At 34.4% G+C, this 13534-nt stretch overlaps 1 protein-coding gene across 10 annotated transcripts in view; it reads right to left on the reverse strand.

Annotated features, from left to right (window-relative positions):
• LOC137244680 (uncharacterized) overlaps positions 1 to 13534 on the reverse strand; it is a 416557-nt gene that overhangs the window by 371755 nt on the left and 31268 nt on the right. Inside the window, exon 1 of one of the 10 annotated variants that reach the window (XM_067774047.1) lies at positions 520 to 675. The exons of the other annotated variants lie outside the window; for them this stretch is intronic. The gene's annotated coding sequence lies outside the window, so the exon portion shown is untranslated. Of the gene's footprint in view, positions 1 to 519; positions 676 to 13534 lie in introns of those variants that run through there. 10 annotated transcript variants of the gene reach the window in all.

Below are 13534 nucleotides of genomic sequence, written 5' to 3' on the forward strand. Positions count from 1 at the left end.
CGTGGTTATAGTCCGATATCGTTCATTTTAAATAGCGATCTGAGATGAGTGCTCAGGAACCTACATACCAAATTTCATCAAGATACCTCAAAATTTACTCAAGTTATCGTGTTAATGGACGGACGGACGGACGGACATGGCTCAATCAATTTTTTTTTCGATCCTGATTATTTTGATATATGGAAGTCTATATCTATCTCGATTCCTTTATATATGTACAACCAACCGTTATCCAATCAAACTTAATATACTCTGTGAGCTCTGCTCAACTGAGTTTAAAAATGGTATAAATGAAAATACATAATTTACGTTGCTGTTCCCTGCCTTTGGATTGTACACCAAGTTGTACAGTGATTCTGTCCCAAGAGCACTTACCACTTCAGAATTGTCTATCATTCTGTGGGTGCTCTACCCACACTGCCGATTACAATTGCATAAATGTACACTGCAATGTGTTGACTATTACTTCGATTACAAGTACATGAATTGGTATAGTCGCTGTATTATAAGGTTCCTTACCCTTTAGAAAGCGTGTATCGTAATGATGTATCAGTAATGATGTAAGTAATCAGTTCTGTTCACAAAGCGGCCATGCTTATGCAAAAGTAACATTGATTGTAATTGATTATGGAAGGTAAGCTGCATTTGAAGTGTTTGAGAAGTATTGGATTTCGTAATGCACACTTCCGCCGCTGGGAACTCACCCCATAAACTCTTGGCTATAAAATAATATCTTAATATCATGATCACATTTCTGATAAGGCTAAGGCTAGAGGCTGAAATAGAATCCATTCAGTTTGACCGGAAAATCATAAGCATTTTTTGTTTATAAATGCCAACGACCAAGTCCATACCCAAATCAATCTGAGAATTATTGTATCTAATCAGACCCAACAAACATTTAGGTTAGAAAACGATTAGAAGATGAATCGAATTCTAATGTATTTCTCTAAGTTAGAAGGTTAGAGGACGATTTGCGAAACTGTCGCGAATTATAGCATTCTCGACAAAAAGGGGACTTCGTTCTCGATATCGAGAAAAGGGTTAGAATTCCAATCGCATTCTAACGTCGATTGCTAATGGGTTTCTAATGAAAATTTTTAAGTGATGCGCAATTTAGTTCAGTTATTTAAAATCAGCGAAATTTTCATTCTTTCATTATATCAGATACTTTTATTTGGTCATAAGCTTATAAATTATAATAAAATAAAAATAATTCAAAATTCTATCGTATGCTTGACAGTTTTCAGTACTAGTTAATGTGTTGGGATTTTCGCTTCCACTTATTTCCTCAGGATTGAGCTCGGCATTGGTTTGAGGTACGGATGAGGAAGCGTTTTCTTCATGCCATTCAAATAGCCCTTCAATAATTGGCTCGCTTTCCCTTTTTAACTTTCTTGGATTCATTTTCACTTACTAGTATTTATTATTATAAATAAAAAAACTTATTTCTCAGCTTACAATATCATGTCGTGCGAATAATCGATAACTGTGACAATAATCATAACATCGCATTTCTAGTATTATTCGAATCGTTTCACAGTCGAATTCTAATCGAGTTCTCTAACCTAGTTTTCGATTCGAAATGCATTAGAGAACTACATTAGAATTCTCATGTAAAACTACAATATTTCTCTAACATTAGAAACTGTGTTTGCTGGGGAATTGTTCTCGACTTGAAGGTTATTCAGTATCTCTATTTTTATATACAGCAATGAACAGAAAAACGGTGCTGGCAGTTTTTTTTAAATCAAATTTCTTCATTTAAGTAAAAGCTTAAATTTTAAGAGAAAAAACTTCTAAAAGTTTACCACAAAACAGAGTTAAGATAGATTTTGAAAACGAAAAATCAATCATAATTGAATTAGAGAGCATGCAAATATGAGCACTCTGCACATAGTTTACGCTATTGAGCCTTAGGATACCCAGAGAGGCATATGCACTGGAGGTAATGTAATTATTATGGTTATTGAACGAAAAAGAGGAGCCTTAGAGTCACATATGTCCTTGATTTCATGTAGGGATTTAAGGGTAACACCAGTGATACTGAATGTCGTTGGTAAGACATTTCCATTGTGAACTCATACAAGTGAAAAATCTTTCTATTCCTCCATTGCCATACCTACCTGTCAGATAATAGCTGACAGGGAGAACGGCTGTCGCGAATGGCCAGAGTATGGAAGAAAGCTTTGTTTTTTTGCTCGCTGTTATTAAATTGAAGTGCCATGAATTGCACATTTGTGTTTCAAATCAGCTTTTCTTTTAAATGTGTATACAGAAAATCAGACTAGATATTAATATTCATTTCTAAAATCAAGTTAATTGATTGAATTTGAGCAGCCAGTTATGCAAACATTTTAAAATATGTAAATAATGCAATATACCAGTCGTCTACAAAAATGTTTGAAAAACACTATTGAGCAAATTATTTAAGTAATCGAACAGCGATTGAACAGGTGATCGAGGCTGTTTACTATATTGTGAACGTTTTTATCAAACATTCGCCACTTGTATGAATTCACAATGGACATTAAAATGGGCAACGAAATTTTTGTTTTGTTTTTTGGGCTTTCAAAACTAAAGGGCGATGGAACCCAAAGCTGCGAAAAGGAATACAAAAATTTGCATTTCTTTTTTTGACAGGGAATAATGGGGCTTTGTTTGAGCAAAACTAAAAAAACAGCAAAGCAGACTCGTTGTGCAAAAATTTGAAAAAGACACAAAAAACAAATGCACAAAATAATACAGTTTTTTTTTAAATTTCTTTGAAAAGTTTGAAGAAAAGCTATAAGAATCATCTTAACTTCTTGTACGTTGAAATTTGATGGTTGAAAAAAAGCGCAAGGAAAAGAGCTAAACTTTTATATCATCACAAATCATTCAGATCCGCTATCTCGATCAATTTGCTATACTTTTTGCTGGGCCTATCTCTTCTCCTTTAAGGACTTACAATTTTGAGACTCCTGACAAACTTAATATACCATTTAATTTTCAAAGTTATTCGGTATATGTGACCCGGTCTATGAAAAGGTGGCTTATGACTAAAAAAAAAATTTTGCAATTTTTTTTCTGGTTTCGATAGTTTTTGAGACGCTCTTTCACGTGGTTAAAACTAGAAAGTCCTAATTTGCTTAGAAGTGTACTAAAAATGAAGAGAAAGAAGAGCACAAATGAAAGACGATGAAGCCTTTGGTTCCTTCGATGCCACTTTGGTGGCTGGTGAAGCATCCTCAGATTTTTTTGATAGCATTTTTTTCGATGGCAATGGAGCCAAAATATCGATCAGAAACTGGTTTGTGCTTTGCAATTTGGGCATGACTGTTCATAATGCAAAAGGAAAACTACTAAGAAACTGAAGAAATGCAATGTTTATCTTTAACAGCAGTTTCTCACAATTTCTTTTATGAGTCATAAGCCACCTTTTCATAGGCCGGGTCTTACTTACTTACTTACTTAATTGGCGCTTAACCGTCTAAACAGTTATGGCCGTCCAACAAGGCGCGCCAGTCGCTCCTTCGCTCCGCCAACCGGCGCCAATTGGTCACACCAAGGGAGTTTAAATCGTTTTCCACCTGGTCCTTCCAACGGAGTGGGGGCCGCCCTCTACCTCTGCTTCCATAGGCGGGTTCCGATAGAAACACTTTCTTGGCCGGAGCATCATCTTTCATTCGCATAACATGGCCTAGCCAGCGCAGCGTACATCTCATCATTAAATCTTCTTCGGTACTCGCCATCGCCAACGCGTAGAGGTCCATAAATCTTTCGAAGAACTTTTCTCTCGAACACTCCCAAAACCGCTTCATCTGCTGTTGTCAGGTCCATGCTTCTGACCCATATAGCAGGACGGGTACGATAAGTGACTTGTAGAGTATGATTTTCGTTCGCCGAGAGAGGAGTTTACTTTTCAATTGCCTACCTAGTCCAAAGTAGCATTTATTGGCAAGATTGGCAAGATTGATTCATATGATATACACATGATATAGTATATTAGCGATTTGTCTCTATGGAAGTCATTTACTTGTAAACTTTATATAACAAAGTATTTAACAATAACAAATAGATTAACTCTTGACATTAAACATTTTCTTCTTGTCCTTTTTTGTTAACTAAAAGTTGATTAATATCTGGTTGAAAATTATAAATGCATTTAAAATCGTAATATCGGCTTAGCTTTTTTTTGGTCATTATTAAGTAATACTTTTTTTTCTCACTACAACGCTTCAAAATTCTACAATAATATTTTTACTTTTGTTGTATGAATTGCCTTTTTTGTATGAAATAAATTTGTTTAATGCATTTAAAGGAGTGTCATGTTTCTTAACGATTTATCGATTAATCCAAACAAGTCAACCTGTTGACCAACTGACTGAACTAACGCCTACAAATTGCACCACGAATATATACGCACATAAAAATATACATACATACAAAAAAAAAAAAAAAAACAAAAGGCGCAATACAAAAAAAATGCGTTTCTCAATAACGAGTTTCCAATTTTAATCAAACAAAACGGAAACATACATTTTTTTTTCAGTTTATTTATTGCATGTAAATACAATGGCAATAACAAAATGCTTACCCATATTTATATCAACATTCACGTAGATATGCATACGAATTTTCGTTGTGATTTATTAAATTAACACTTCAATAGACATATTTTTAAAATTACCATTTGAATTACATAGAAAAAAAAAATAATAATAATAAAATTGAAATCAATGATTTTGTTTGAATGCAGCGTATAAATGCAATTTTTGTATTAGCGACCTCTTAGTAGCGCACCGCATTGCATTTGCTGTATTATTGCTTGTTAATGTTATTGTTGTTGCGTTAATGTTGGGGCAGACAGTGCAAAAGATCATCGATCAAGAAATGATTTCGTATTTATCAGATTTATGTATTTTGTTATTGGATATGCCATTTATATTTAATATGTTTTTATTTAACTTTTATGTTAAATTTTTAATTTTATTTTTTCTTTTGTCTGTTTGTATTTCGGTACCACCCAAATACAATTAAAATTGCTGAATATAAAACCGTAAATGCTTGTTGTAGTTCACAATTAATTGCTGCCACCTTCGATGCTCGATTGACCCAGAGTTCGTAGCACCGCCAGTTATCATAGCAACAAAAAAAAAAAAATATTCTTGATGGAGATTTGTATTGTTAGTTGGATTTATTACAAAACAAAACTGATCTTTTAATAAAATAGAATTTTGGGTCAAATTTAATTACTTTGCTTAAACGCTAAAAAAAAGTTGCTCAAGGCGACACCGTTATAATAACTTCATGTCTTACATATCATTTAAGCTATCTTTATTAAACTTAGTTGACTACAGCCTACAGTATGTGAAGTAAGCTATGCAAGCTCGAAACAGCTCGAAAAGTGTTTGTAGTCCTTAAATCTTGCACCAGCCATGGGAAAAATATACACTATTATTATTCAGACAACACAGCCTCAGAACTGAATATATATTTTGGGTGCTCTATTAGCGTAGAAACAGTATAGCAATGATATGCCAATCTCGGCGAATTTTCCTTCTCGCAATCCTCGACATTAGATATGATGGTTGCCTTAGAGCAACGACTCCTCATAAGCCAGGGTTCGCTTACCATGGGTGTCCTGTGGAGATGCAACAGTATTAGCCTTTCTGTACCAGGAAAAAGTAGATAATGAGTAGATCATTTGCAATTGAGAGTAGCTAGCGAAGAGAGCAGCAGGAACACATTTAGACAGTTAATGGCGCCACGATGGCGAACGGTGAGGTTTATCGCCAATAAGGCAAGTACCTCAAGAAGCCTTGGCCTTAGTGCACGCTGATACTTGAGAGCCCAATATGAAATTTAAAAGACTAGCGCATTTTTAGAAAATATTCTGCCTCTATCTGCAGCAGATTTAATAGAAAATTCTTGGAAAATGCGCGATACTTCGATTGAAAAGTTGGCAGGTTGACTCCTTTACTTATCACTATATAGTCAATTAATTGCGCTCCATCTTTATATTTTTATTTCTCATAAATTTTTACAATTTCTATGTCTTTGTAATAGGAAACATTTTTCACTGATTTTATTTTACTTATATAACGGAAGTACTTAAAAATTTTTTATTTTCTTTTTATTTTCTACTTTTTAGTTCTACGTGGAAAAGAGCAGTGCCTTATTTAATACAAGGTGAAAAAATTACTTTTAATTTTTTTTTGCATAGAACAGATATTTATTTGCATGTATACAATATAGTACATATCAGAGAAATACGTCGAGCTAATTTTATTTTTAAGCTACTAGAAAATTGTTCAAATATACATACCAAACTTGAATTGCTGCAATTGAGTATGCGGATGGAGTTCCATGATTGTAGCAGAATGGGAAGTGTCTTAAAAATTTATCGCAAGATTCCCCCCGTTATGTACGATTTTTCTTAATATCTCAATCCGTACGTCCACTAGCGAAACTTTTTGTAATATGAACGATTGTTTTTGTTTTATCGGCCTATTGATAAATGTTTCAAGATGCGATTCGAGCGCAGGGCCAGAACAAAAATTTTTTATAATATAATTATTGTGTTTTTAATTTTTCTATAATTGAAAAATTGTATTTTGTTTTTGGAATAGTAAGTAGAAAATTTTTCAGACAACCTGCCATAGCTGCGCAGACAGATCCATTTGGAAGGGCGCTAAGCCTTCACCATCAGTACGCTCAACGCTTTTTATACTCAGTTGAGCAGAGCTCACAGAGTATATTAACTTTGATTGGATAACGGTTGGTTGTACAGGTATAAAGGAATCGAGATAGATATAGACTTCCATATATCAATATCATCAGTATCGAAAAAAAATTTGATTGAGCCATGTCCGTCCGTCCGTCCGTCCGTTAGCACGATAACTTGAGTAAATTTTGAGGTATCTTGATGAAATTTAGTATGTAGATTCCTGAGCACTCATCTCAGATCGTAATTTAAAATGAACGATATCGGACTATAACCACGCCCACTTTTTCGATATCGAAAATTTCGGAAAACGGAGAAAGTGCGATAATTCATTACCAAAGACGGATAAAGCGATGAAACTTGGTAGGTGAGTTGAACTTATGACGCAGAATAGAAAATTAGTAAAATTTTGGACAATGGGCGTGGCACCGCCCACTTTTAAAAGAAGGTAATTTAAAAGTTTTGCCAGCTGTAATTTGGCAGTCGTTGAAGATATCATGATGAAATTTGGCAGGAACATTACTCCTATTACTGTATGTATGCTTATTAAAAATTAGCAAAATCGGAGATCGACCACTCCCACTTTAAACAATCTTTTTTTTTTAAGTCGAATTTTAACAAAAAATTCAATATCTTAATATGGTGCAACAAAATACAAAAATAAAAAAAAAAATTAAAAATGGGCGTGGCTCCGCCCTTTTTCATTTAATTTGTCTACGATACTTTTAATGCCATAAGTCGAACAAAAATTTACCAATCCTTTTGAAATTTGGTAGGGGCTTAGATTCTAGGACGATAACTGTTTTCTATGAAAAAGTGCAAAATAGGTTGAAGCCACGCCCAGTTTTTATACACAGTCGACGGTCTGTCCTTACGCTCGGCCGTTAACACGATAACTTGAGCTAAAAAGAAGAATTTCCGATCTCTAGGCCACACATATATATTAGAAATAAAAATGTAATTAATTATACCATATATATTGTATTTATTTATTTTGTCGATATTTGGACAAAATCATTTACAAGGTGCATTTACAACTGTAAGTGTTAGATTATGTTTGTGCATTTATGGTTTTTGTAGAAAAATTTATTTTTTAAAGCCCTGTAGATGATTTCTAATTGAAATCGAAATATCGACAAAATAAATAAATACAATATATATGGTATAATTAATTACATTTTTATTTCTAATATATATGTGTGGCCTAGAGCTCGGAAATTCTTCTTGATATAACTTTTGAAAGGCCGAAAATAAAAATAAAACAAGTAAGAACGGGACTGTCTTCGGCTATGCCGAATACTTCATACCTTTCATGAATAGGGCTGAACAATAATCTTATCCCGTTCGTAATCTCCGAATAGTCGGATGTATAAGATAAGAAATATATAGTAAACAGATCTACATACCTAAACGATTTTTAAGATAAATATAAAATAAAAAATAGGTAGGTACTTTGTGTGAGGATGCAAAGTTTCAGGTTTTTTGTGGTCTGCGTGTAAAAACTATGACTACGAATCACGCATTTCAAAAATATATGACGTAAACGTAACTATTTGATGAAATTTGATGAATTTTGAAGCTTCTAGCCGTAAAAAAGGGGCAAAAATGACAGTTTATATGAAGTATATAATATATATACCACCGATCTCTATGATTTTTCCAGACAACAATATATGCTATATACGTAAGCATTTGGTGAAATTTGAAGCTTCTAGCTGTTAAAATGGGGCCAAAATCGCAAATATATATATATATATACTATATATATATACTATATATACCATCATATATATATTATATATATCACCGATCTCTATGATTTTTTGACACAACAATATATACTATATACGTAAGCAATCGATGAAATTTGAAGCTTATAACTGTTAGAATGGGGTAGAAATTGTGAAAAGTTTCTTATCTGAACAATCGGTTGTATGAGATATATACTATATATACAACCGATCGCTATGATTTTTTCAGACAACAATATATGGTATATGCGTAAGCATTCTTTGAAATTTGAAGCCTCTAGCTCTTAAACTAGAGCAGTAATTACGAAAAGTTTCTTATCTGAACAATCGGTTGTGGGGGATATATACCATATATACGACCGATCTCATCAATTTTTTCAGGCAACAATATGTGCAATATGCGAAATTATATGGTGAAGTTTGGAGCTTCAATCTGTTAAATTGAGTAAGATATGACAAAAATCCTCTTTTTCTGAAAAATCGGTTGTATGGAGGATATATGCTATAGTGGTCCGATCCGGCCGGTTCCGACAAATGTCTAATCGGACACCCAAATACACCCGCACACCAAATTTTATCAAGATATCTCAAAAATTGAGGGACTAGTTTGCATACAAACAGACAGACGGACAGACGGACATGGCTAAATCAACTCAGATCTTCATCCTGATTATTTCGGTATACTTAATTGTGGGTCTATCTATTTTCCTTTAAGGACTTACAACTTTGGGTTTCGTGACGAAATTAATATACCATTTCATTTTCATGAAAGGTATAAACAACATCAATTGAGCTAAAATCGATATATCTTTACTAAACTAAGTTCACGCACTTATCTGCACTCACTTTTTATTGGTATAAAAAATGGCCGAAATCCGACTATAACCGCTCCCAATTTTTCGATATCGAAAATTACGAAAAATGAAAAAATGCCATAATTCTATACCAAATACGAAAAAAGGGATGAAACATGGTAATTCGATTGGTTTATTGACGCAAAATATAACTTTAGAAAAAAACTTTGTAAAATGGGTGTGACACCTACCATATTAAGTAGAAGAAAATGAAAAAGTTCTGCAGGGCGAAATCAAAAGCCGTTGGAATTTTGACAGGAATACTGTTCGTGGTATTACATATATAAATAAATTAGCGGTACCCGACAGATGATGTTCTGGGTCACCCTGGTCCACATTTTGGTCGATATCTCGAAAACGCCTTCACATATACAACTACCACCACTCCCTTTTAAAACCCTCATTAATACCTTTAGAGTCACCCCTGGTCAACCTTTATGGCGATATCTCGAAAAGGCTTCCACCTATAGAACTAAGGCCCACTCCCTTTTAAAATACTCATTATCACCTTTCGTCTGATACCCATATTGTACAAGCGCATTCTAGAGTGACCCCTGGTCCACCATCATGGCGATATCTCGAAAAGTCGTCCACCTATAGAACTAAGGCCCACGCCCTTTTAAAATACTCATTATCACCTTTCGTCTGATACCCATATTGTACAAACAAATTCTAGAGTGACCCCTGGTCCACCTTCATGGCGATATCTCGAAAAGGCGTCCACCCATAGAGCTAAGGCCCACTCCCTTTTAAAATACTCTTTAATACATTCCATTTGATACACATGTCATACAAACACATTCCAGGGTTACCTAGGTTCAATTTCCTACATTGTGATTTTCCCTTATTTTGTCTCCATAGCTCTCAGCTGAGTATTTAGTGTTCGGTTACACCCGAACTTAGCATTCCTTACTTGTTGTAATATGTTTTGTACTCTCATCCGCCTCTGAATTATGTTTCAAATTTCAAGTCTCTAGCTCATCGAGAAGTTACTTAAAAACCGGTTTCAAATGTTCAAATTCTCATCTAATTATTTCGATCCGTGCGCCACCTCACGGATTTTTGCCCTTTTGTTCCTTTGTCACAAAATTCCAGATTTCCAAATTCTTATCTAATTTTTTCGATCCGCGCGCCACCTAACAGATCTTTTTCCCTTTTGTTGCATTGTTTCAGTGGCTTAAACCATGTGTGAGGTTTCACGTTTGTATCTCAATGAGAAGTTACTTCAAAATCGATTGCAAGATTTGTATCGAATATGCGGACAAACATTTAACAGACTTTATATAAAGGAAATAATAATTGTGAAATTATCATGATAAAGACACAAAATGGTCGCGAAAAAATAAAAAAAAAATCCAAAGGAGTGCCGAAATAATCTCGACATAATACCAGAACTTTCAAGATATTTTACTTGGATGATTTCCGGAAATAGTCTAAAAACAATTGGGAAATTATTCTGAAATCAATCACGAAATTATCCGAAACTAGTCTTAAAATAATCTTGAAGTACTTCCCCAGATAGTCCAGAAATTATTCCGAAAATAATTCCGAAATTATTTGGAATAGCTCCTAAAATTTTGATGATGACATCAATCTCGGTATTATTCGTAGATGGGCCACAAATACTTCCAAAGACGACCAGAAATGATCCCGAAACTAACATTAGGGGCTCAACTATTTGGGATCTACTTTTTCATCTTAACAAAATGTTTGTGCGTGGGTCCGAGGAAAATCACGCATAGAAATTTTTAAACGCTCCTAAATATCCATAAATGTATGCACATCGTAGCTAAAATTTCTCTTTTTTAATCAAACAACTGAGTTTTTATTTAATATTCAGTTGGAAACGAAGTTGGACTATCTTGCTATTTTAAAAATAATCCGATTGTTAGTAAAAACAACCAAAGCATCGAACGCATTTGACTTTTGCGTCGTTTTGGCGCTGGCGTCACTTTAAAACAAAAGTTGCCTGCCACGTCTGAACGCACACAAATTTAAATAAGCGCCAAAACGGCGTAAAAGTTGAATGTGTTTAGATTTAACGGCTATGTGTTTCTCATTTTTAAAAATTAAAGAAAAAGAACTAAAGTGCTGCAATATCCGTAACTAACATATTAGGTAACTAAATAATAATTTGCAAAATGCGTTGCCCAACCTATTTTATTGTCATGTTGTTCCAAACATAGAATTAAAAAAAAAAATAAAATATCCAAATTTCTTCCTAATGTGGTGTGAAATTTAAAAAAATCTTAGGCGATAGAATAGTTAAACTATAGAAAATTCGCACCATAATGTGAAGTATTTAGACGGAGCTATCGAATTTGCAAAAATATCAGGCGTTCATAGCTGGAAGTAATCTACCCAGAACCTTATTTTAGATATTCCGTGCCTTTATCAATCGCTATCTTTGAGCTCATAATACAAATAACTCAAATTAATCTACATTTCGGCACTTCTTTGAGTTCATTGTGCTAATTTGACTTACTGTTATTGATTTGTAGGTGTTAACTAATATTTGTTTATGGAATTGAATAATTTTAACAAAGCGCAAATATTTGGTTATTTGCTGAATATTATTAGTTAGGGTAGCAAAGATTTAATGAATGAACGTTATGTTTGTATCGAGTGAAATGGGAAGCGAAATATTGTGTATCCGCCCACTTATCCAACATCCTATATATTAATGGGGAAGCGAATCTACTTTAAAAAATGTTTAAAGAACGGTTTACTACTTTGACAGCTCATTAAGGACTAGCACATTGAGTCAGTTCAGTTGGCGCTTTAAAAAAGTATGTTTCTATTTAGATATTTTTTTTATATATACATAAATTAGTATGTAAATATAGTTGCTGCCAAATAGCTCTCAAAAAATATTAACATAAAAAGTTTTATTTATATTTTGACAGTAGAATAAGCATCCGCTTAACGTGGGGATGATAAATTCAAGGCTTCTAACAAAATTTGTATGCAGATGTTGGCTTGTCACTAATTAGTTTTTTTTTTTTTTCTATTTATTGGAAATACTAAAATTACAAATTTTTAGAAAGGAATAACATATCAACAATAAAATAAAAGAAATATTAATATTTAAAGACGGTAATTTTTCTTCTTATCCGGAAAAGTAGCAAAATTAAGAATATAAAAAAATTACGAGCAAAATTGTATTCAATGTTTACATAATGTAGACGTCACGGTTAAAACAAATAACTCCGCTTTTAATTCAAAACGACTTTTTGTTGCTGATGCTGAAGCGAGACACACATGACGTGTTCATACTCCAGGAACTGCTGGATAATGTCGACCTAGATCCTTGGGGATCAGCCTACAGAACTGTGATGGCCAAAGTTAAAGGACCGATATCACAGCAACCTACGTGCACGATACTGATGAATATTATTGTTGAAACACTTTTCCCGGCGCAAGATCGCTGGACTTATCCAAGCGAGGATCTAGAAAGTACGGAAATTCCGCAAATTACAGAGCAAGAGGTGCTGGACGCTGCAAAAAGAGTTGCTGATAACAAATCCCCAGGACCCGACGAAGTACCAAACATAGCCCTTAAAGCCGCGATTACAACTAGGGCTACATTATTTACTGATCTTTTTAATGCCTGTATGCAAGAAGGCGTGTTTCCTCGCCCGTGGAAACGACAAAGACTTGTCCTATTGCTGAAACGTGGTAAACAGCCGGACCAACCATCCTCATATAGGCCACTTTGTATGCTGGATTCCCTAGGGAAGATTTTCGAGCGTATAATTAGTGAGCGCCTACAGCTGACTCTAGAAAGACCAGGTGGCTTATCGAATAGTCAATATGGATTTCGCAAATCAAGATCCACCGTAGATGCAATACAAACAGTCGTCAATATAGCTAGAGAAGCTATCTCTGGAGGCCAAAATAAAAGGAAGTTCTGTGCACTGATTATGTTGGACATCAAGAATGCTTTTAACACTGCGAACTGGATGCAGATAATGGCAGCGCTGCAAAGCTTCGGCACTCCAGCTTACTTACGCAGAATTATAGGTAGCTATCTTAAAGACAGAGTACTTCTTTTTGACACGGATCAAGGAGCTAAAGAGTACAAAATCACAGGAGGCGTCCCACAGGGATCTGTTCTCGGTCCAACGCTTTGGAATGTAATGTATGACGGGGTGCTAAAGATTGATCTACCAGAAAACACGCAAATTGTGGGATATGCTGATGATATTGCAGTGGTAGTA

Source organism: Eurosta solidaginis, chromosome 3 (genome assembly GCF_040869045.1).
Source record: "Eurosta solidaginis isolate ZX-2024a chromosome 3, ASM4086904v1, whole genome shotgun sequence".
Classification (NCBI taxonomy): Eukaryota; Metazoa; Arthropoda; class Insecta; order Diptera; family Tephritidae; genus Eurosta; species Eurosta solidaginis.